This window comes from Tenebrio molitor, chromosome 1, assembly GCF_963966145.1.
Source record: "Tenebrio molitor chromosome 1, icTenMoli1.1, whole genome shotgun sequence".
NCBI lineage: Eukaryota > Metazoa > Arthropoda > Insecta > Coleoptera > Tenebrionidae > Tenebrio > Tenebrio molitor.
The window spans coordinates 25,488,315-25,499,444 of record NC_091046.1 but is presented as its reverse complement, the minus strand read 5'-3'; the positions used below and the strand labels follow the sequence as shown (position 1 = coordinate 25,499,444).

The 11,130-nt window shown below is 34.9% G+C and overlaps 1 protein-coding gene and 1 long non-coding RNA gene across 8 annotated transcripts in view; one reads left to right on the top strand and one right to left on the bottom strand.

The window, feature by feature from the left end:
• The window catches only part of Mp (Multiplexin), a 226,403-nt gene that overhangs the window by 27,365 nt on the left and 187,908 nt on the right, over positions 1–11,130 (top strand). The window lies entirely within an intron of this gene.
• On the bottom strand, positions 254–2,050 carry LOC138141213 (uncharacterized). The gene is made up of 2 exons (XR_011163035.1): positions 1,241–2,050; positions 254–1,186 (listed from the first exon to the last, which is right to left on the bottom strand). It is a non-coding gene; the product is annotated as an uncharacterized lncRNA (long non-coding RNA).

Below are 11,130 nucleotides of genomic sequence, written 5' to 3'. Positions count from 1 at the left end.
ATAAGGTAAGAAACAAAATGTAAAATTGCATTATTTAATGTTTTCAAGCAAAACGCTCGGACAGATTAATTTTATTTTTTAATTAGCGAGCTTATGAAATAAAAATTTTGTTCGATACCTCCCTAGAAAGTGGGTCTGTATCCATGGTTACCAGTGAGTGAAGGTTCCACTTTCGCTCACGCACTTTCGCTCACGTACTTTCGCTCACGCACTTTCGCTCACGCACTTTCTCTCATGCATAATTGAAATTCGATTTTATGAAAAAGAATTTGTATATTGAAAATAATTACATACCAATAATAACTAAACGTTATTCACGTGGAGTTGAACATTTCAAGGTCAAATAATTTTATTTTTTGGCTCTGTAATTATGTTTTGTAAATAGTGACATGCAGCTAACCAACATAATGCGAATTTAGCAATGCTCAATCCATCGTGAACGGTATTTACCTGCATGTCACTGTTTGCTAAATTATTTGACCTTGAAATGTTCAATTCAACGTGAATAACGTACACAGTGCGTTTTTTTAAGACTGGCCAGAGGGTTTTACATGCTAATTTTTCAACCTCCTGTTAACTTTGTATTTGTAATACCTAAATGGTTGTAATAGACAATTTAGAAATAAAATTATTTATGTTATAACAAGTTTCTTTATTTTAATAAAAATTAAATGAAATGTTCAAAATGGCCTCCAGAGGCAGTTAAGCAATCACATAATCAATTACATATCAAAATTACAAATGTCAGGTGAAATTTTAGCCTACTGAAAATTTAAAATTAGAGCAAACGGAATTCAAAAATTGTCTTTTTGCTATAACTTATTCCTTGATTCTGGTTATTAAATTGAAATTGTTTCAATACATTATCATATCCCACAACTTTACTACAAAACTGGGTTGAATATTTTCATGAGGACAAAAGTTAACAGGGGGTTGAAAAATGTAGCTTGTAAAACCCTATGGCCAGTCTTAAAAAAAACTCACTGTATAACAATTCATCACTTTACATAATTAATCACGACGGCCACCGAATATGCCCATCATCAGTACAACTTTCTGAAGGATCCACTCTTGGTCCGCCGCTTCCAGTAAAAACTTGCAAACATCGTTTCTTGAAGAAGTTGTAGCTTTTTTCGGTTGATAGTTTCTACATTTTGTTTTCAAAAAGGAGGTGAGACTGTTGAACCTGTACAATTTATTATATTAAAACAACTAATAGCTTATTAAAAAAACCTCTTACCTGGATACCTGGAGATATAAACGTTTTGAAATACAAACAGTGTACTCTTCAACATTGAATAACCACGCTGATGCTGCTTTCGTCTTTTCCGTTGATCTCGGTCTGCCATTGTGTAAATATTTCCAATTCTTTCTGGTATCGTAATTTTGATTTCGTAGGCACCATTTGGTACTTCGCGGCACTTGCTTCTTCCAGGACGTCAAAAGGAACGCAGAATTCTTTGTCATCCATTTCCACAACGTGGTGTGCACAATCACTTTATTGACTTTGCAAAACTTTGTTTATTTTGTATTTTATTTTTTTCCATAGCAACAGATCTCTCCGAAAATGTGATTTATTTATTTTATTTTAATTTTATTTAAAATTTTGAATATAAAGTTACAGACTCATTTTCTAAGGAGTTATGTCTGGTATCGAACAAAATCAAATACAGCACTCGAGAGTAAGGCCGCTTTTGTTCACTTGAATTGCATCGACCACTCCGCTGCGCGTCGTGGCCGAACATGCAATTCGCGTGAACAAAAGCTTTACCTTCCTCTCTCGTAGTGTAAATAACTATTACTTATGACGTCATGTACCTATTTTTGCACAATGACGTTATCATTTGTTTTTTCAATGTCGACCCCCACTTTTTTCTTCTCTTTCTGATATACCTTCGTACGACCCGGCGGAGACGAGTTCCTCCCGGTACCCAAAATATCCTAATCTTGAATGCAGGTAGTGAAGGGTTGGGGATTAGACCGCATTGCAGGGGTGGTAATTATCATCTGTACATTTAAAAAATATTTTTTTCTACAACCGTCAAAAAAACGTGACATTTATGCATCGTTATCAAGTCTCAAAGTATGTAATTTTTGCCAATAATTTTAGCATCCAAGGAAAATTTTACAAAAATTTAAAAATTCAAAAATTTTAAAATGCGGTTGTAGAAAAAATAGTGTTTGTATTTCGTGCGAAAGATGATTGTTTTGTTGGCGTATTCGAATGAGTTTGAAGTCTCGATCTGACGGTCTCGACCAAAAACTCATTCTCATGCCCTAACAAAAAACATCATTTTGCGCACTTAATACAAGACTAACATACATACATATTTATTCTAGTCATCCTTCCATTTTTGCTTTTTTAGATGTACTTATTAGTTTTCAAACATATACATATAGCAAAATTCAATTTGCAAACAGAGGAATGTAAAAGTTGAGAAACGACGTAAGAAACAAAAAGGAGACATTACAAAAATTAATAGAAAATTATAAAAATGGAATACTCCCTACAATAAATTTTGTACAAATAATTTCTTATCATAATAAACCTATGTTGTAATAATATTCCTGAGAGTAAACATTTTATTTTAATATTTAGTAAATATTCGTTTATCTTGCACTCAAAAATGTAAAAATATACCTACCGCCTTCCTTAATCCTTCGACAATAAGCGGGAGCAACTCGTCTACAGATAACAGCTAAGTACCGACCACCTGTGGTGTAAACTGTCCGCTGGGAGGAACTCGTCTACGTCCGTACGACCTAAACGATGAGTGAAAAAAATTGATACCTTACATAACAATGAAAATGACAAATTTTACTTCAAAAATTTAATTTTCCGCTGACCGCTTGTTAATTTCAATATTAATGAATTATTTTGTCTAAAATATAGTGTATTAATGAACCTCATTAATACACTATTTTTCATTAATCAACGATTTTTGCGATTTTGACGTTTCGATGATATTTTGATGTATAAACAACCTCGAACATGCATTGTTTGCACTTACCAACATTGCAGCAGGGTTTTCTATATTTTATAGCTCCACAACTGCACAATTACGAATTCACTTTTTCAAAAAGCCGACCTTTTTGATTATATATATTTCGCATGTCATATTTTTCAAAGGTAACTAGGTTTTCTTAGCAACCGTGATTTTTACGTGAATTGAATGTGAATGGAGTTGACGTCTTCTGACACTCTTTGTGGAAAAGTGAATAGAAAGTGTTGAAAAATTTAAAAATGGCTTACCCTGAGGACAAAAAAGGGATGAAGGTATTTTATAAGGTCTCATCTTTATCGAAAAAGATGAAATTGGTTTTGATTTGGCTTTAATTTGAAAATTTGTCACAAAAAAAAAAGTTTGCGGTCAACGAAAAAAAGTTGTAATCAACTCGTTTGTTAATGGGCGATTAATAATCTCAACTATTAAAGGCACTCACTCGCTACACGCGTTCGTGCTTTAAACAGTTTCGATTATTAATTGCCTTCATTAACAAACTAGTTTATTAAATAACTACACTGACCGGCACAAGAAACGACTCACTTTGAATTTTATTAATATAATTAAGTAATTTATTGTCTTAGAATTTTTTTTTGATATCATGTTGTATTGATAAGTGTTGTTTAAGTTATTCTTTGCCAAAATTTGAACAGCATTTTGAATTAGGATCTGGTATTGTCAAATTAAATCTTTTAACACGTAAATCAACCGACAAAAACACAACATGGAAGTAGCACAAATTTTCTAATAATTTATTTAAATAAAACAATTCGGTTGCCATGGTAACCATAGCACTCCCGATCATTGAAAATATCCCAATTTAACTATAATAAAGAAAAATAAGCACAAATATAATTTCAAGATCATTTATTAAAGAAATCATAATGAGTCGTTTTTTGTGCCGGTCAGTGTATTAATTTTTAATGTAAAAATTGTAATTGACCTCAAACAAAAACAAACAAAGATCTAAGGTTTACAATAAAATTTAACGCAAATGTTGAAATTGCCTCCCGCCAATCATTTGGCACTCACCAACACTTTTGTACATTGCGCTCAATAATGTCAGGGCTTATTTGTTCCATTTCAGCGCGAATTCTCTGCCGCAAATCTTCTAAATTGTTTGGTCTATAAAATAAACCTTCAATTTTAAATAAACCCATAAAAAAATATTTACAAGTTTATAAGGAAGCATTTAAAGCACGCGCGATGAGTTTAAAGAGCACGACGCGTAGCGGAGTGCTTTTAACGTGGCAAGTGCGTTAAAGACCTTCATACACGTGTATCATACGCTATTTTTTATTATACCTGCACTACAATCTGAATATTACAACAAAAAAAGTAAATTGAAATACCTTTTCTGAAGTAACCTGTGTCATTAACCGTTGATATAGAAATGGTCAATTGTTGTTGTTTCGTAGCTATGTATATATTATAAATTATATTATATTATAAATTATCTTCTTTTCTAAATGTGGCAACATTTAGAAATATGTATTGGATTTATCCCAATATTCGGCAAAATTTCTTTTTTTTTTTTGGTATCCAGGGAAATAAGAAAGAGCAATCAAGGCCATGTTGCCATAAAAAACAGGCATCTGCCGAGAGCAAAAGAAGTCTCTTGCTGTCAACAGATGCCTGTTTTCTATGGCAACAAAATCACTAAAATAAATTTTCCTGGAGCTCAAATAACCGAGTTATAAAGTTTTGAATTTCACCAATTCTAGAAGTTTATCGCCATGTATTATGTACATACTAAAAAATCGGACAGGTTGCTAGCCAGCAAAAATAATTATATGATATCGCAACAAAAATCGATATTCGAAATTTCGGCAACGCAAAATTGCGGTCATCCTACCTTGATGGTGCTCAACTCTGATTGGTCCAGTTTATGATGTCTTAAAATTAAGATTATCACATTTACCTAAATACTCCCCCTTTTCTATGGGGAGGTAGTTTTGGGACACTCTGTATAAAGTGTTAAAAAAAATAAAGGTACATCTTTTTAATAAATTGCGACATTTTTAATTAAATATGTACCTCTTTAATTTAGGTTTTGGAAATTTTTTACGTTTGTGTTTTTTTTTACATTTGATCTTAATGAGATAATGAGACTTTTAGTTCGTTATTATATCTATATATTAATACGTGAAGGAAAAACTTTGTACCCCCTTTTAAGCAAATTGCGCGCACGGAGGAGTGTGAGATTTGGCATAGTTAAAGTTTATGTGGAGGAGTGCGGAATATGTGGTTGCTATAGTTTCGTTCTCATGAGTTTGTTGTCAACAATGTGGAGAGCGAAAAAATTTGACAAATCCCAAGGGAGATATGAGTTGTTTTTCACAATGTGTATCTATGACGAAAAGAAACAATATCGTGTTACTAAAAAATAAAAGTTACTATCTCCGCTGAGAGCGGCAAATAAAGTTATTATCTCCGCTGAGGGCGTCCGTGAAGTTATTATCTCCGCTGATGAGCGGCAGTAAAGTAAACTAGCTAAATCATTTGAAATTCCTACCTGGTTTCTTAACATGTCTTAAATAATTTGTTATGAAGGTTTGAAGAAAAAATAGTATATGTTATTCGGAGCAAAAATGGTTTTATGTGCTTTGGCTGGTTTGTCATAAAACTTCATTTTTGCTCCTCATAACATAATATACTATTTTCAAATGCGAATACATAATTTTTTTTAACAATTCTGATAGAGATTTTTATTCTGAAAAGAACAATGTAACACAAGTGTACACTAACATACCAAAAATACAAAAAAAAGTTAAAAAACGCTACTATCGTCTATGCTTAATCCTTCCGTAGTGAGTAGGAGTTTATTTAGATTATTTATTAAAAAAAAAATCTTCGGAGTGAAATAGTAAATTCTTTGGTATTTCATTTTTAATTTTTTGTATTAATTTTTTATTTAAATTTTATATAATTTGAAAAAGATAGGAAAATTAACTGTGTAGCCTTGGGGAAACCTGGCCTGTATGTATAGCAATAAAAACAACCCAAGGAAATGTCAAAAAAACGCGTTATTGTTTTTTAAATATGGCTTAGCCAAGCTACACCTCATTTTTCCTGTGGTTCGTATTTTTCTAATAACTGGAAAATTAATGAATAATGACGTATTTGTACACGCCCGCAGCTGACGTAATACAACACAATTCAAAAAAATTATATGCAATGATTACAGAAGTATACTCTTTGATAAAAAAAACCTCAATAACATTCAAATTTAAAAATTTAGTGAATAACGGTCGAATTTCGACCGCTGGGCGACCTCTAGTTTTGAGTTAATTGTTAATTCATCATGTTTTGAATTATTTAAATATTAGCCATGGGCGTTCATTATTACTATTTTTTACTTGGTTTTGCATTGAAAAATACCACAACAAATGGTTTTCTGAACAGTACTTATGTTGGAATTTCTATGTTTTTTTCATGTTTCATAAGCAAACTATCGGGTTAAATTTAGAGAAACTAGAATGTCGAATGCCATGTGCCTGCGAGGTTGAAGCAAATATTATCTTGGGAAAATAACCATCTTGGAAAAGTTTTCAGTTTCCAGCTTTAGGACTCAATGGACATATCAGTGCTGATATAATATTGTGTAACTTATGTTTGTATGCCCGTGGTAGGATGGATGTCTCGAATACGAATCGAATGTTTTCGTTCCTGTGCTCCATATTGCCGTTAGATGTAATTTGAACCATAGTGGTGGGACAGTTTAAAACAGATTTGCAAAAACTTTCCAACCATTCAAATCGAAGTTTACCACGCTTTGACAGCCTTAGGTCCAACATTGTACAAACGGCGGTTAATAGTAGGTACGAATTATGAAATGAGCAGATATTGTTGTTTGTTGGATTTCCTACATATTCCACACATATTTTGCACCTATAACGCAGTCAGTATAACACTCGAACGGATTCCGAAAAGGAGCTCTTTTCGATACGCGAAACATTTACTAACATTTTTAATGTTGCAGTGACTCATAGTGAGTTGTTGCTACGTGATCACTGCACTTCACGACACTTTAAATCGAAAACTTACAATTGTTCGTCTATTTACCAGCGTTACAAACCCTCATATTTGCCAAATATCATTTTCCTAGCATTATGTTTAGAACTTTTTTTAAACGTACGGGGCAAAAGAGAAAAAACATTGTATTGTACTCGTTTTATAAGCCATTTTGTCGCACTTGTTTGCTTTATAGCACTCGTCGCTGCGCTCCTCGTGTCCTAAAAAACACGTGCGACAAAAATAACTATTTCGTGCAAAATACATTCACTTCACGCATTTCTTATAAAAATAACTATCATTTTTTGTTCAACAAATTGACGACGTTTATAGCGTAGCACGGTCATGTAAAAATCACAGTCTAAATTCTAACTAAGGCTACGATGGCCAAAAGACCGGTCTACGCATTTTACATAAAATCCATATGTAAGGCAAGCAGGTTCCCACATACATCAATAGAAAATTGTCGCTGAAAATACCACTGTCTAATTGCGTGTGGATTTTCATCAGACCACATGTAGGCATTGTGAATATTACATATCCCATCATGCATAAATTCACCGTGGTCAGTGACTATTAGATTATTTAGAAAATCAAGTTCTTGAATTTCTGTCTTAGCCAACAACAGAAAGCTAATCTGCGAGATTAATCTCCATATTCTAGTACTATAATAGCAGGCATCTGACCCTAAAATATGGATACATTATTTACTCGTGAAGTGTTCTCTCTACAATAGACATCGAAAAACCCATACGAAGAGCTAATTTCCTAATACTGATGTTGGATTCTTCAGTAATAACATGTAAAATTATTGGTTCTATTTCCACAACCCTTTTTGATCTTTGATGAGCACTGCACTCCAACTACACTGCTTCCAGAAATTAACGCATCTCTAACATTTTTTGGAATAATCGAAAAGTCTACAAAAATTTCCAAAGATGGATGCTATGATTTGTTAAAAAAGTACCTACGTGTAAAAACTAAAATACACGTATATAGCTGTCTCTGTGTTTTTCGTGCGACAAGCCGGACGATTTATCTTAAAAGTAACTTGCGACAACAAATCTGAACAGTCGACAAGACCGTGGATCAATTTGAACAGGAAAACCACTGAAAATAGTGATGACTGATGACATTCCAAGTTGTTCCAAAAGAAGATCGTTAGGATGGCCTCTGGATGGGTAACTACCAGTTAACATATGTACCCCATTCTTCAAGAACCTGCGGTGAACGCGCCCTAGAGAGGATATGTGATTGTTATACATAGGCGACCAAACTATAGAAGCATACTCCAAGAGAGATCGAACGTAGGTGAAGTAGAGCAGCTTTAACGTGTCAACATCCGAAAATTCTCTGCCGTTTCTCAAAACAAAGCCGAGAGACTTAAAAGAGGAGTTGACGATTGACTCGATATGGTTAGTGAACTACAGCTGGGAGTCAAAAACAACACCAAAATCCCGAACTGAATTACTGCGTGGAAGTGCTGTACCGTTGATGCTATAATTGAACAAGAGAGGTTCAGTTTTCTTGGTGAAACTGACCACCTTGCACTTGGCGCAGTTTAGAAGTAAATTATTATCAGCGCATCATCGGACGATGTTGTCAATACCATCCTGCAGTCGTAGGGTGTCATCTTGACAACCAATCATGGAATAAACCTTCATGTCATTGGCAAAAAGCAAACATGGCGAGTCCAAAGATTCCACAATGTCATTTATGTAAATGTGAAAAACAACGGATCCAGAACTGATCCCTGCGGGACCCCGGAATCCTGTCTAAAAAAGTAAGATTTGAATACATTTAAGTATACAAAACCGGTCATGTAAGTATGACTGAAGGAGTAACCGCAGATTTATCAGAGAAACCAAAGAAATCGAGTTTTTTTAATTAAAATATCATGATGTATTCTATGCTATCAAATGCACTCGAGAAGTCCGTATAAACCATATCTACCTGCCGTCGGTCATTCAGAGCACCACTAAGAAATTCAGTAGTGGTACACAGATGTGTTACAGTAGAACAGTTTTGATTGAACTGTATCATAATTTGTATTGTCTTGCTAGTTTTAGTCATAATGAACCGAGTTTCTCGCAATTTCAGGCGTGATGAGTGCGTTGAAGCTTTGGTGTTTCGCAATCTACCATTTTTCGGGTCATGCAACGTTATAGGGAGACTGGAGACCATGTTAGGCGTCCTGCACAAGGAAGACATCGGTCCACAATAGCACCACAGGACAGATATCTAAGATTGTTCGCTGTCAGGAAACGCTTCACCAATATCCGACGTCTGCAAATGCAGCTAGCCCGAGGAACTAACGTTCGAATTGGCCTCGAAATCATTCGCCAACGTCTTCTAGAAGACAACTTGCACATCCGACGTCCTGCTACTGGAACAGCAGCTCATCGGCAAGCACGTCTGCAGTTTGTCGAAAACCATGCCAGATGGAATGATAATAATGAATGGGCACGAGTACTTTCTCAGATGAGTCCAGATTTTGCTTGGATTCATCTGACAGACGTGTAAGAGTAATTCGACGACCAAATGAACGCTATGCCCATGCAACATTCTTGGAAGGCAGCCTTACGGAGCTGGCTCGGTTATGATTTGGGGTGGTTTATGTTCTACGGCTCGTACCGATTTGCATGTTTTTCCCAGAGGGACATTAGAGAGTTTTCGCGTTACGTTCCGTTAAAATAACCGGTACGCTATTCGCGAGCAATTACCGTAATCGCTTATTGTAATAATGAATCGGTTACGCTATTGCCTAGCAACACCGGCGTTAGCGTACACGGTTATCTGAAAAACGTAACGCGAAAACTCTCTAATGAATAGCACAGTTTATGTAACAGATATCCTGGAACAATATGCGGTACCATTTGCCCCATTTATCGGGGATAATTTCATCTTCCAATACAGTGTCAGAATTGTGTTGTGCGAGTATCTGGACGAAGTCGGTATTGCTTCTATGCAATGGCTAGCAAGAAATCAGGACCATGACCCGATAGAAAATGCGTTGGACATGATGAGGCGACGAGTCCGGGCCCTTCAGCCACCTCCAGCTACGCTGGGTGAACTTGGTGAGCAGATAATCGCTATTTGGGACAATCAGGGCCAAGCAGATGTCCTGTCCACTATTAACAGCAAAGGTAGACGGTGTGAAGACTTCATTCATACTAGAGATGGAAAAACCCGCTCCTAAGCCATTTTCTCTAGTTTATTTTGTAGAGGCAGTTGGGACGTTTATTTTTTTTTAGCAATTTAAAACACTCCCGAATAAGAACTGATTTGTTGTGAGTTATTTACAACTATCAACTATTTTCACATTTTCCAAAGTGATAATTTCTGGGAGCAGTGTATGTAATATTTACTACAATGCACTGGAATCCGAAAGATGACGTCCACGAAACTTTTACTGTATAAACGTTATGCTTCTAATGCACTTCCAAACTCCTTATCATATACACCATGGCTGTCAATTTAGAATTGGTATAATTCACCATGTTGGCACTAAATAAAACTCGAAAACTCGAAAATTGATTTTCGCTAATGTTTTGGGTACTACACTAGAACTAGTATACATGTCGAAGGACCCGTTAAAATGAAGAAGAAAAAATGCTCAAAACAATATGTAAGTTCGAACAGTTGTTATAAAGAAAAGTCATTCAAATCGGTGGATTCTGTTACCAGTTAAAATATTCGCATATGATTTTCATAGCATTTTATATACTATGCAATAGTTATTTATGTTATTATAAGGATGAAAAAGAAAATACATATTTCGGACGATTTGCCGGAAATTGCAACAGCAGTGAGTCCGAAATATTGTTTTCGTCCATATATCAGACATACTCGTAAAGATTTTTATCTTACAGGTGGAGTTTTTGAGCTACCTTAGACCATTGTTTTCGGTGACAGAAGTCAAATTTTAATCACAAGTGAGATAAAGTACTCACTAGTGAGTTAATTTGACAGTTGCCATTTAACTTGACATAAATCACTCACAAGTGACAAAATTTGACAGCTGTCATTTTACTTGAATGAAACTGCATTTCTTGGATTTTTGCAATAGTTGCACCTGTAAGATAAAACGTTGTATATCACACGTGATCGA